Source organism: Antechinus flavipes, chromosome 2 (assembly GCF_016432865.1).
Source record: "Antechinus flavipes isolate AdamAnt ecotype Samford, QLD, Australia chromosome 2, AdamAnt_v2, whole genome shotgun sequence".
Taxonomy (NCBI): domain Eukaryota; kingdom Metazoa; phylum Chordata; class Mammalia; order Dasyuromorphia; family Dasyuridae; genus Antechinus; species Antechinus flavipes.
In genome coordinates, this window is record NC_067399.1 from 155,656,920 (window position 1) to 155,672,213 (window position 15,294).

The following is a 15,294-nucleotide window of genomic DNA, read 5'->3' on the forward strand; positions in this document are numbered from 1 at the left end:
AGAGTATACTTAGAAAACCCTAGAGAATCAACTAAAAAATTAAAACAACACTTTTAGGAAAGTTGAAAGATATAAAAAATCTCACATAAATTATTAGCATTTCCATATGCTATAAATAAAGTCTAGTAGGAAGAAATATAAAGGGGAATTCCATTGAAAATATCGAGTTATTATAAAATATTTGAGAATCTATCAAAACCCAGGGGCTATATTAATAAAATTAAAATTAAATTAAAAATAAAAAATACTTTTCACACACATAAAATCAAATCTAAACAAAAATATTAATTGCATATGAGTAAGATGAGTCAATATATTAAAAGTGACAATTGTAACTAAATTAATCAAAGTACCAAATAATTATTTCACACAGTTAGAAAATTATAATAAAATTTACATAAGGAAAGAAAAAGGTAAACAAATGGAATCAATGAAAACAAATGTGAAAAAAGGTAGTCTAGTAGGGCCATGTTTCAAACTATATTGCAAGGTAAACATGAAAATAATCTGGTATTAGCTAAGAAATAGAATGATGAATCATTAGAATCAGTGGAATGGAGTAAACACACAACATACAGTAATAAATGACTATACTAATGTGGCCTTTGATGAACACAGAGATCCTTGGGGACTAGAACTCAGCATTTCACAAAAAATGCTGAGAAAATTAGAAAGCATTTTGGAAAAAAGGAGGCATACACCAATATCTCACAATACAGTGTTCATGTTGTAGGAGCAGTTAGGTGTAGTACTGGATAGAGCACTGAGTCTAGAGTTATTAAGTCCTGAATTCAAAACTGGATTCATATACTGAATGTGTGATGTTCACAAGTAACAGTATTTGTTTGCCTTAGTTTTCTCCTTTATAAAATGTGGATAAGAGTAGTATTCATCTATCTGGATTATTGTAAGGATTAAATGAGACTGTATATGTGAAATAATTAATATGCTAACTGGCATATAGCAGATCCTATATATACGTTAACTATTATCATTATTATTATGACCTGAACTTACAAGCAATGTGCCTTTGGTTTCTTTATTTTTTTCTGAAGCTTATTGTCCCATATATATTATTCCCACTTTCAATCTTTACCATATTTACAATGAAATCTGTTAAGTATAAGAATATATGTTGATGTGATTTCAAAAATTTGTCAAGTTCTTTGTAGAATATTTGTTACTTCATTTCTATTATCTCATGTTGCTGCATATACTGTAATCAGTTTTATAATAGTCTTTTTGCAAACATTTATCATTACAATTTGTCATAGCCAAATATGCCATAAAAATGTTTTTTTTTTTTTTTTTTTTTTTTTTTTTATTCCTTAGGGAGTACAATAATATCTTCTCTGCTGACTGTTTTTGTTGCCTCTCCAAAAAGTACCTACAATTCATTTTTACATTTAATTGCAACAAATTTATTTCTTCTGGTTTTTGTTGATAGCAACAATATGTTGAAATTGATATAGTTCAGTTCCTCATGCTATATAGCTACTCCTTGGATAAGAATCTCACATTTAGAGCAACAGTAGTTAAATTAAAAATTTATTGAAAGTTTTAGAACTTTATGATATTTAATAGCCTCTGATTCCTTTTTCACTAATCTCCCACCATACCCAGAGTAGTAGGAGGGAGTTAGATATAATATTATGTTAATTTTTTTTGTTGTTTCATGGGTTGCCATGGACAAAAATATGTATCTACTTTAGGCAGACATCCTACTAGTGACATAACTCTCTGTAGTTAAGTTGGTACATAGGGAAGCTAATTAATAAACATTTTTAAGCACCAACTATGTGCCAGGCAGTGTTCTGGGTGTATTCTGTTTCAGAAAATACATTTAAAGCCTAACTGTTATGGGAAAGCTGCCAGAGACTGTTATGTGTTACATCTAAAGGTATCTCTACAACTTGATGAAGCATTTTGATGGAGGATTTTGTGGAGAAATGTATTTGCTTAATAAATGCCTGTTTATATCCTTTGGCCAGTTTAGACTTTGAACAAATACAGCAGCAGTAGTTGGAAATTTCAGAGAAGCAGATTTAGGTTTAATGATCTGAAAAACTTACATAAAATTTCAACTATCAATAATTAGAATGGGCTCCTGGGAGAGATCATGAGTTCACCTTCCTCAGCTAAAGAACTACATGATTGCTTTATGGGGAATATTGTAGTGAAGATTCTTTTTAGGTATGTATTAAACTAGATGGTTTCTAAATTTCCTTCTAACTCTGAAACTCTATATATTGTTTTTTTTCAAAATCTATAAAATTGAGTCAAATTTATAAAAATAACAACCATTCCCCAGTTGACAACTGGTCAAAGGATATAAACAGGCATTTTCAGAAAAGGAAATCAAAGTTATGTCACATAAAATCCTATCAATCACAACTGATCAGAAAAATGAAAATTAAAACAATTCTGATATATGACTTTACATTTATATATTGGCTACCACTACAGAAAAGAAAAAAGACAAATTCTGGAGTGAATGTGAAGAAAATGAAACACTACAGCAATGTTGATAGTGTCTTGAACTAGTTCAAATCTTTCAGAGAATAATTTAAACTACAGCCAAAGGGCTGTAAAATGTACATATTCAGCGAAAACATTAAAAGTCTGTATTCCAAAGAAGTCAGCATAAAGGGAAAAGTACTTATTTCTACAAAACAATAGTACTTCTTTTTGTGATGGAATAGAATGAGGAATTGAAAAGGTGCCCATCAATTAGAGATTAGCTGAATAAATTGTGAATGCAATTGTGATAGAATATTACTATGCTATAAGAATGATGAGAATGGCTTCAGAAAAACCTGGGAAGACTTTCTTGAACTGATATAGTGAAGTAAACAGAACCAAAGCAATCTTGTAGACAGAATCAGCATCATGAAATGTAAAAGACAGCTATTCTGATCAAAATAATGATCCAGTACATTTCCAAAGAACTTATGATGAAAAAAAAAAAAGTTCTCTATCTCCAAAGATACAATTGATAAACTTTGAGTAAGGATAAAAATATATTTTTTAAATGTTATTTTCTTGTTTTGGGGTAATTGTTTTCAATGTGGCTAATGAAGAAACTTTTTTGCATGACTTCACATATATAAATGATATCAAATTGCTTGTCTTTGCAAGGAGAAGGGAGAGGCAAGAAGGAGGGAGAAAATGTGAAAATCAACTTTTTTTTCAAATGAATGTTAAAATTTTATATAATTAACTGGAAGAAATTTAATGAAATAAATAAAATATATTTTAAAATCTACATCATTCTATTTTCCAAAAATAATCATGTGAAAGTGTTAGAATTCTTACAAGTTGCTAAATCAGTGGAATTGATAGAGACAATGGTTTGTTGGGTGCTTAATTAATAGTTCTCTAGATGTACTTAGTACTCACTACAATTCCACAAGATTCACACCTTTAAGAGAGCATATATAAACTAGGAGCCTTAAACAGGATTAAATCCGAGAGATTCACAAGCCAGGATGCTGTTGAGGAGATTCACAAGTCAGAGAACCCAGTCAGGCAGAACTAAGGAAGACAGAGAAGTGGTGGCAGGCTGTCCTGTGGAGAACACTGAAAGCAAGAAGATCTGGAAGGCCTCCAGAAAAGCTAGACAAGCCACAAGTGAAGGAAAGAGAAATTAAAGAATTTAATTAAGAAATTAAATTAATTTAATTAAAGATTTCTACTTTAATTCCTGGCTGCATTTGGGGTAATAATTGAACTGAAAGAAAAGCTGCCTCCAGAAGCCTCCCAAGAAACCTGCTCCCAGAGAATATTATATTTTAGAGAAGAACATTACATGAAAGTAGAAAGGCTGCTCAACTCTTCTCTGATATTTCCTAATATAGAAATGGTATATACAGATAGATATTTCTAGATTCTTTTCAATCACTAGCAAATCTACACATCTGAAAAGACAAGTCAATAGTTATTCTCTCTTTGCAGTTCCAAAGACAGGAGCTCACAGAACTCCTCTATTTGATCTTAAGAAAAAGAGTGAGAAATGCAAATCATTTTTGAGACCAACACTCTTACTCTATGTAAAAGTCTGTCTGCTTCTTTTATCAATTGCTATGAAAGACATTACTTTTTCATTCATCCTTATTTTTATACAGATTATGTTAGATAAAATGGCTCACCTTCATCATACTTCATTTTTTTAGCTCCCTTATTTAATCATGTCCTTTAGTCTGAGCTTTTTTTTAACTGTTCTATTTTCTTTCCTTTAAAAATGTCACAAGAAAAAGATATACTCTCAACCTTCTGGCTTTTAATTGCAACTGTGAAGTTTATATCATTAAATATCATAAAGAACAACTTTCATATTTCTTCCCCTTTACATTTAACCATGACCAAAAACACACTTGTAGTTCAGTGTAAAACACTTAAAAAAAAAAAAAAAAAACCTTCAGTCATGCAACACAGGCATACAAATGAGCTCCAGGGTTTATAATCAATTCATCCTTTCTATCCCCCCTCTGGGTTTGTTTATGTTAGCTTAGTCTCCATCAAAATGATGTCTTAATTAAATCTGAAGAATGGCCATTTGCCTTTACTTTAGTGATGATTTCATTCTTCCATGGATATCCATTTAATAGATGTGTAACAGAAACAGAATGCAACATAGATTTCACTCTAGCAAGCATAGTTTGATTTTTATTTTTATATATATAATATATATATATATAATATAATAATGGAACTTCAGAACATTTTAATTGGCCATAATCTGAAATGTCTTTCTGTCTAAATGCTGATTTATTAAGACAAATTTCAGGGATTTTTTGTGTTGTGTTGGCATTAAGCTTCTCAGGAAGCTACCTAAGAAAAGTAGAATCAAGGGACGATATACTTAACCAGAAATTCTAACTATAATCCCATATATACTTGAAACTCTAAGTTCCTATTGAAGCCAATCTCTACTCAGTGCCTCACTGAGTTACCTCTCTCCAAATAAGGAACAGAGGCAGTTAAAATGTGGAAAATTAAGAAAATGCAGAACACATCATTAAATCATATACTCAGGAAGCTGTGGCAATCTTTACTTCGACTCACATAAGGTCTACTATAAATGAAATATATATTTTAATTATTTCCAGTTTGGATATTCCCAATGTGCAACATGGAGCCTCAACTGCTCACTGCAGAATAAAAGAAAATTGGGTGGTAAGGAAGAAGAATGTTGCAGCTAATGCAGAACAGTTGCAAGTTATATTCTACATTGCCCTGAGCAAAACTCTTCCTTTTATTTTGGAGAAAAAGCAATTGGTTTCCCCAACAGTACAGGGTCTGTGTTCAGAGTCTGTTTACTCATGAGCTCTGACAGGTTTACCCAGAGCAGCTTTGCAAACCAGCTGCTCTCCCAACAAGCACTGTGGTAGTAATTCTTTAAAGTTGCAGGGATAACCTATAATGATACATGGCCTTTCATGATAATAGGCAGGCAAAGGGAACTGTTGACATATTTTACTTTTTGCATAGCATTTTCAATTACATAAAATGAAAAAAAAAAAAAGAAAACTATGAACTTTTTTTTCAGTGCCTCCTCTCAGTAGACATCCATCAGGAAGCATGTAGCATGCAAAGTTACTTAAATCCTACCTCCCCTTCTCCCTTTAACCTTCTGGAAATGTGCCTACAATTTTTCTTTGTCATTCCTAACCCAATCAAAATCAAACCGTAGTCTTTTAAGTGAAGTGGGATCTACAGGCTTGCCAGTTAAACTACTGTGATGGCTCACACCAGGGAAGGAATTAGTGGAAACCACAAAATTGTATGCTATCCTGCTTTCAAAATCATTCAGCCAATTTCTATACTTTCCTCTCCCCCATTTTAATAATAATACCACTCAATTTGTAAAAGAGTTTTTGGGGGGCAACTTGAAAAACCTACCACTCTAAAATTCCATCATCCTCAAACTGCAGTTATGCATTTTAGTGGTTTTTGTCCTTTTATCTCAATTGTATGGGATAGCAGATTTAACCTTAATCTTAACCTTTGCCTACCATTTTCAGAAATAACTGCAAAGTTAACTTAATACTTTGGAGCCTTGGGACTTGTTGCTCTTACGTTTTGTTTTCTTCATAGTCATTCACTTAACCTGCCATCAAATGGGTAGGTCATTAAGAGATTCTATATCTGCAGCATATCTGAAGGAATATTTTGTTTAAGAGGAGGATTTCCTGGGGAAAACAGGAAGGGGGAAAAGAATTGCCACAAAAATAAAAGGAAAATGATTTTATTAAGGCTAAGGAAGATTTAGGATATTTGCAAGAGTAAGATAAAACAGAAATTGCAACATTTAGAAATTAGTTTCTAAGAACTGAGCAATTCTATATTTATGGCAAGAAAAAATATTTTCACAATGGAAACTCTCACTTTACCACAAATTATAGCTGTTCTCTCTTATTCTTTTACAAGTGAGACCCAGAGAAAAATTTCAGAATTAAATTCCTTAAAAAGAAGGAGTTATATTACAGAAGCTAATAAAAAATCAATTTGTTTCACCATCAAATTTTAAACTTCTATAGGAGGGGATTAGTCCCCCCCCCCCCCTTGGATAATCTTCTTTCCCTGATGCAGAAAATACAGTGTATGTATCTCTTTGACAATACTTTTCTGTGGTTTCACTCCTGGGATGTATCAGCTACTCTGACACAATTTGCTCCAGTAAAGTAAAAAATCAAACTGATAGGAGAAAATTTGGAATAGAACATAATATTGACATTTATAAATTAATAGACTAAAACCATATTTCTACATTAAAAATTATTATCCAAACTGAATTTTTCCAGGTAGTATTTATAATTTTTTTGGTCCTACAGTATTATACAAAATTTTCTTTTTATTAAATAATATTAAATTTCTTTTCCTACTGTTAGGAAACAAATTAAAACTATTTCATTAAAGGGTTAGCAAAGACATATCCAACATATAAAGGACTGCTTGCCATCTAGGGGAGGGAATGGAGGGAGGGAGGGGGAAAAAAATTGGAACAGAAACGAGTGTCAATATAATGTAATTATTAAATAAAAAATTTAAAAAAAAAAAGGGTTAGCAAAGGAGAATATCATAAGAATGATTTCCCCTTAGCTTCCAGAATAGAATGTTAGCATTATAAAAACAACCAACAGCAGCATCAAGAACAACAACAAAACTCTCATATATTGCTATCAAAGTCAGAACCCTAATTAAAATTATTTGGGGAAAACAAAACTAACAAAAAAAAAAGCATTTGGTGTAGAAGGGAAAAAAAGGAGGTGGGTGGTATTTGTTTAAATATGGTCCTATCACAAGTACAGAGAAAGAGAAATTCTCAACTTTGTTCCTAAAAGCTTTCAAGAAAGAGAAAGAATTCTTCATGAAAAATAAATTGGAGGAGGGGGGAGAGATGGAGCTTGGTGACCATTGTTCCATGTAACATCAAGAGAGATGAGGACAATAGTGACTACAGGGAGGAAATACAATACAATCTCTCAATACTGATTCTTTGAAATAAAGCCCCATTTTCCCTGTGTTAATTGAAGCTCTGACCAATGTTTCCCCAGATAAACCAATCAATTAATTTAGATGTCCCCTCTTCCAAAAAAGTATTTCTTATTTCCTATAATTACAACTGACCTCTGCACCTGCATAGCATTTGTCTTTTGTTTTATAGCACTTGTCAAATTCTAATTTGCACTATAATTATTTGTGTCATACCCTTAATTAGAATTTAAGTTTTTTGAGAGTAGAAGCTTACTTTTACATCTTGTATTTACCATAACACCTAACAGTATTTCTAATGGGTGCTCAATAAAATGTTTATTTCCATGCATATAGACTCCAAAGCAAGTCCTGAATTCCTTTCCACTCCTGCAATTCTGTGATCTATGAAAAGAAACAATTTATGTTGTATAAGGTTGTTAAACTCCTCCAGAAGATGTCATGTCTTCATTGAATAAATGTGTATCCTACTGCACCTCAATAGGAGCACTGTCCAGTCAGTCTTTTATTTACCAGCACATAATTCACTAGCAAATTGCCATCTGATGCTATTGCAGACCCAAATTCATATCATAAGATGAAATGCTTAGCACTTCATGCCAAGTTTTCAAAGTCGCCTCTTCTTCAGACCAGATTCACTCTTGTTATATTCTCCAAATGAACTTCTTTTATGACTTTCTGAATATTGCTAGGGCTTCTTATACAGTTACATATATGTGTAAAACCTTGAATTTAGAGTGAATTGCTTTTTTGCTACATTTTTCACTTAATTAAAAGAAATAGGGCTATATCTATAAACCCTAACTATCTCCCTTAACATTTGCCAACTATTAAAGAGAGAGTGGATAAAGAAGTAAAATCCTTGAAAAATAGGATTGGTGAACTGGAAACAGAAAATAGCTCTCTAAAAAACAAAATAGGCGGAATGGAAAAAAATTCTACAGAACAAAAGAACTCAATGGGACAATTAGAAAAAGATTTTTAAAAAGTGAGTGAAGAAAATACTTCACTGAAAATCAGAATTGAACAATTGGAATTGAATGACTCGAGGAGACAAGAAGAATCAGTCAAACAAATCCAAAAAAATCAAACAATGGAAAAGAATGTGAAATACCTTCTGGGGAAGACAACAGACCTGGAAAACAGATCCAGGAGAGACAATCTGAAAATCATTGGACTCCCAGAAAAGCATGATGAAAAAAAGAGCCTGGACACTATTTTCCAGGAAATTATCAAAGAGAACTGCCCAGAAGTCATAGGAACAGAGGAAAAAATAAACATTGAAAGGATTCATCGATCACCCACTGAAAGGGATCCTAAAATCAAAACACCAAGGAATATAGTGGCCAAATGCCAGAACCTTCAGACGAAGGAAAAAATATTGCAAGCGGCTAGAAAAACCCAATTCAAGTATCAAGGAGCCACAATAAGGATCACCCAGGATCTGGCAGCATCCACATTAAAAGATCGAAGGGCCTGGAATATGATATTCCGAAAGGCTAAGGAACTTGGTATGCAACCAAAAATAACTTACCCAGCGAGAATGAGCATCTTTTTCCAGGGAAGAAGATGGACATTCAACGAAGTAAGCGAATTTTATCTATTTCTGATGAAAAAGCCAGAACTTAACAAAAAGTTTGATCTACAAATATAGAACTCAAGAGAAATCTAAAAAGGTAAAGATTAATCTTGGGAACTATATTTCGGCTATATAGATGTATAAAGAGTACATGTATACCTTGTTCTAGAAATTGATGTGGAAAGGACATTGTACCAGAAAAAGGGTAAAGTGGGGGTAGTACATCTCATGAAGAGGCATAGGAAACCTATTATATCTGAGAGAAAGAATGGAGGGGGATGAATATAGTGGGTATCTTACTGCCTTCAGAATTGGCTTTAAGTGAAAAATCTTAAGACATATTCAATCTATGGTGAAACTTCTCCCATCTCATTGAAAAGTGAGAAGGGAAAAGTGAAAAGGGAAGGAATAAGCTAAGCGGAAGGGAATACGGAAACTGGGAGGGAAAGGGGTAAAATAGGAGGAGGAACTCTAAGGCATGGGGAGGGATACTAAAAAGGGAAGGCTGTGAGAAGCAAGTGGTGCTCACAAGCTTAATACTGGGAAGGGGGGTAAAGGGGAAAGAAGGGAGAAAAGCATAAACTGGGGTTAACAAGATGGCAAGTAATACAGAATTGGTCATTCTAACCATAAATGTGAACGGGGTAAACTCCCCCATAAAGAGGAAGCGGTTAGCAGAATGGATTAAAAGCCAGAATCCTACAATATGTTGTTTACAGGAAACACACCTAAAGCGGGGAGATACATGCAGGTTAAAGGTAAAAGGTTGGAGCAAAATCTACTATGCTTCAGGTGAAGTCAAAAAAGCAGGGGTAGCCATCCTGATCTCAGATCAAGCTAAAGCAAAACTTGATCTAATTAAAAGAGATAAGGAAGGGCACTATATCTTGCTAAAGGGTAGCATGGACAATGAAGCACTATCTATATTAAACATATATGCACCAAGTGGTGTAGCATCTAAATTCTTAAAAGAGAAATTAAGAGAGATGCAAGAAGACATAGACAGTAAAACTATAATAGTGGGAGATCTTAACCTTGCACTCTCAGAATTAGATAAATCAAACCACAAAATAAATAAGAAAGAAGTCAAAGAGGTAAATAGAATACTAGAAAAGTTAGATATGATAGATCTCTGGAGAAAATGTAATGGAGACAGAAAGGAATACACTTTCTTTTCAGCAGTTCATGGAACCTATACAAAAATTGACCATATATTAGGACATAAAAACCTCAAACTCAAATGCAGTAAGGCAGAAATAGTAAATGCATCCTTTTCAGACCACGATGCAATGAAAATTACATTCAACAAAAAGCCAGGGGGAAGTAGACCAAAAAATAATTGGAAACGAAATAATCTCATACTAAAGAATGATTGGGTGAAACAGCAAATCATAGACATAATTAATAACTTCACCCAAGAAAACGATAATAATGAGACATCATACCAAAATGTATGGGATGCAGCCAAAGTGGTAATAAGGGGAAATTTCATATCTCTAGAGGCCTATTTGTATAAAATAGAGAAAGAGAAGGTCAATGAATTGGGTTTGCAACTAAAAATGCTAGAAAAGGAACAAATTAAAAACCCCCAGTCAAACACTAAACTTGAAATTCTAAAAATAAAAGGAGAGATCAATAAAATTGAAAGTAAAAAAAACTATTGAATTAATTAATAAAACTAAGAGTTGGTTCTATGAAAAAAACCAACAAAATAGACAAACCCTTAGTAAATCTGATTAAAAAAAGGAAAGAGGAAAATCAAATTGTTAGTCTTAAACATGAAAAGGGAGAACTCGCCACTAATGAAGAGGAAATTAGAGCAATAATTAGGAGTTACTTTGCCCAACTTTATGCCAATAAATTCGACAACTTAAATGAAATAGAAAAATACCTCCAAAAATATAGCTTGCCCAAACTAACAGAGGAAGAAGTAAATATCCTAAACAGTCCCATCTCAGAAAAAGAAATAGAACAAACTATCAATCAACTCCCTAAGAAAAAATCCCCAGGACCAGATGGATTTACATGTGAATTCTACCAAACATTTAAAGAACAATTAACTCCAATGCTAAATAAACTATTTGAAAAAATAGGGATTGAAGGAGTCCTACCAAACTCCTTTTATGACACAGACATGGTACTGATACCTAAACCAGGTAGGCTGAAAACAGAGAAAGAAAATTATAGACCAATCTCCCTAATGAATATTGATGCTAAAATCTTAAATAAAATATTAGCAAAAAGATTACAGAAAATTGTCACCAGGATAATACACTATGACCAAGTAGGATTTATACCAGGAATGCAGGGCTGGTTCAATATTAGGAAAACTATTAGCATAATTGACTATATCAATAACCAAACAAACAAAAACCATATGATCATCTCAATAGATGCAGAAAAAGCATTTGATAAAATCCAATATCCATTCCTAATAAAAACACTTGAGAGCATAGGAATAAAGGGACTTTTCCTTAAAATAGTCAGGAGCATATATTTAAAACCATCAGTAAGCATCATATGCAATGGGGAAAAACTGGAATCTTTCCCAGTAAGATCTGGAGTGAAGCAAGGTTGCCCACTATCACCATTATTATTTAATATCGTGTTAGAAACACTAGTCTTGGCAATAAGAGTCGAGAAAGATATAAAAGGAATTAGAGTAGGCAATGAGGAAACCAAACTATCACTCTTTGCAGATGATATGATGGTATACCTAGAGAACCCCAGAGATTCTACTAAAAAGATATTAGAAATAATTCATAATTTTAGCAAAGTAGCTGGCTACAAAATAAATCCCCATAAATCCTCAGCATTTTTATATATCACCAACAAAACCCAACAGCAAGAGATACAAAGAGAAATTCCATTCAGAATAACTGTTGATACCATAAAATATTTGGGAATCTATCTACCAAAGGAAAGTCAGGAATTATATGAGCAAAATTATAAAAAAGTCTCCACACAAATAAAGTCAGACTTAAATAATTGGAAAAATATTAAGTGCTCTTGGATCGGCCGAGCGAACATAATAAAGATGACAATACTCCCTAAACTAATCTATTTATTTAGTGCTATACCAATCAGACTTCCAAGGAAATATTTTAATGATCTAGAAAAAATAACAACAAAATTCATATGGAACAATAAAAAGTCGAGAATCTCAAGGGAATTAATGAAAAAAAAATCAAATGAAGGTGGCCTAGCTGTATCTGATCTAAAATTATATTATAAAGCAGCAGTCACCAAAACCATTTGGTATTGGCTAAGAAATAGATTAGTGGATCAGTGGAAAAAGTTAGGTTCACAAGACAGAATAGTCAACTATAGCAATCTAGTGTTTGACAAACCCAAAGCCCCTAACTTCTGGGAAAAGAATTCATTATTTGATAAAAACTGCTGGGATAATTGGAAATTAGTATGGCAGAAATTAGGCATGGACCCACACTTAATACCATATACCAAGATAAGATCAAAATGGGTCCATGACCTAGGCATAAAGAACGAGATTATAAATAAATTAGAGGAACATAGAATAGTTTATCTCTCAGACTTGTGGAGGAGAAAGAAATTTGTGACCAAAGATGAACTAGAGACCATTACTGATCACAAAATAGAAAATTTTGATTACATCAAATTAAAAAGCCTTTGTACAAACAAAACTAATGCAAACAAGATTAGAAGGGAAGCAACAAACTGGGAAAACATCTTCACAGTTAAAGGTTCTGATAAAGGCCTCATTTCCAAAATATATAGAGAACTGACTCAAATTTATAAGAAATCAAGCCATTCTCCAATTGATAAATGGTCAAAGGATATGAACAGACAATTTTCAGAGGATGAAATTGAAACTATTACCACTCATGAAAGAGTGTTCCAAATCATTATTGATCAGAGAAATGCAAATTAAGACAACTCTGAGATACCACTACACACCTGTCAGATTGGCTAAGATGACAGGAAAAAATAATGATGAATGTTGGAGGGGATGCGGGAAAACTGGGACACTAATGCATTGTTGGTGGAGTTGTGAACGAATCCAACCATTCTGGAGAACAATCTGGAATTATGCCCAAAAAATTATCAAATTGTGCATACCCTTTGATCCAGCAGTGTTTCTATTGGGCTTATATCCCAAAGAAATACTAAAGAAGGGAAAGGGACCTGTATTGCCAAAATGTTTGTAGCAGCCCTGTTTGTAGTGGCTAGAAACTGGAAAACGAATGGATGCCCATCAATTGGAGAATGGCTGGGTAAATTGTGGTATATAAATGTTATGGAATATTATTGTTCTGTAAGAAATGACCAGCAGGATGAATACAGAGAGGACTGGCGAGACTTACATGAACTGATGCTAAGTGAAATGAGCAGAACCAGGAGATCATTATACACTTCGACAACGATATTGTATGAGGACATATTTTGATGGAAGTGGATTTCTTTGACAAAGAGACCTAACTGAGTTTCAATTGATAAATGATGGACAAAAGCAGCTACACTCAAAGAAAGAACACTGGGAAACGAATGTGAACTATCTGCATTTTTGTTTTTCTTCCCGGGTTATTTATACCTTCTGAATCCAATTCTCCCTGTGCAACAAGAGAACTGTTCGGTTCTGCAAACATATATTGTATCTAGGATATATTGCAACATATCCAACATATAAAGGACTGCTTGCCATCTAGGGGAGGGGGTGGAGGGAGGGAGGGGAAAAAAACGGAACAGAAGTGAGTGCAAGGGATAATGTTGTAAAAAAAAAAATTACCCTGGCATGGCTTCTGTCAATATAAAGTAATTATTAAATAAAAATTAAAAAAAAAAAAACATTTGCCAACTATGAGGTTAACAATATCTACCAGACTGAGGTCACTTATTTTAAGGCACCCTTGGTATGAAAGGGCCATTTAGCTTGTATTTATATCTATGAAAATAAGCCACCTAGTGTGGCAACTAGATGGCTCAATAGATAGAGCACCAGTTCTGTAGTTAGGAGTGTCTGAGCTCAAGTTTGGCTTCAGACACAACACTAGCTGTGTGACAAATCACTTGACCCAAATTACCTTGCAAATATATATATGTGTATGTATTTTTATATAAATAAATAAACCACTCATTTCTTAAGGTTAGCTAAATTAAGGGCTTTAGACCTGGGATTTCAGTGCTAGAGGGATCTCAAGGAAGAGGTTACTTTTGGTACCAATGTAGGTTATCACCTTATCTTTAGTTTACAGTCTTAGTTTCCTTGATATTGAGAGGTTAATTGACTAGACAGAGTCACAAATAAGAAGTGGAACTAGAGTCAATGTTTGTTGGTTTTATGGCTTTCTCTCTATCTTCTGACTGCTCTCTTTATGCAAATTGTGATGGATTAAAATATTTAATGTACTTGGAAAAGTAAGAAACCCACTAAAATAATATTAATTGATATGATCTGGACTCAGTAAAGTGAATAATAAAACAATACTTAAATGCTAACATATCAAGAATTCTCTGAGTTTATTTCTTGCCTTCTCAATGGAAAAGGGAAGAAAAGCAGATGGGAGAGAACTTAGAACTTAAAACTGTTTTACATGTAATTGAGAAAATTACAATTAATTAAATAAATAAAATCCTGCAAGTTTAGGACATCATCAACAACCAAACTTGCTTTCTTTCTGATTTAGAAAGTAAATATATTCACATTTGAAAGAAGAAAAGAGTGGTTTATTGGTCTTGTGACAATCAAAATAGAAGACTAGAAAATTTCCCCAATCCTCACAACCTTTCAAAACCTATACCAAAGAGGAGCTGTGTGCAAAATATTAAGTAATTTCATCTATCTTGATCATATGAGATATCAAGAATTTTAACAAGGAAGCAGCCTAATGTCCGATCCAAAGAAAAGTTAGTTCCTAATCTAAAATTAGCATGCTTGGAACAGAATTCAATTTTTCTCCTTTCCACTCAGTATCCTACCCTACAACATGGTAAACCAAAAGCAAAAGTTTACTCTGATTGGGACTGCAACATGGCAGCACTTTATATTCCAAGAAAGCTTATTTAGATAACTGAGAAACAGAAGGAACTATGAGAAGACTCCAACAGGGCTGTGACTCCATCATGGCTGAAGCAAAGGAAAAAGACATCTAGCTTGAAGTACTATCTTCCCTCAGAAATCACTTGGGACAAGGGCTGAGGTTAATGAAATTGCTCAGCATAGAAGTAATCAAGATTCAACCCTG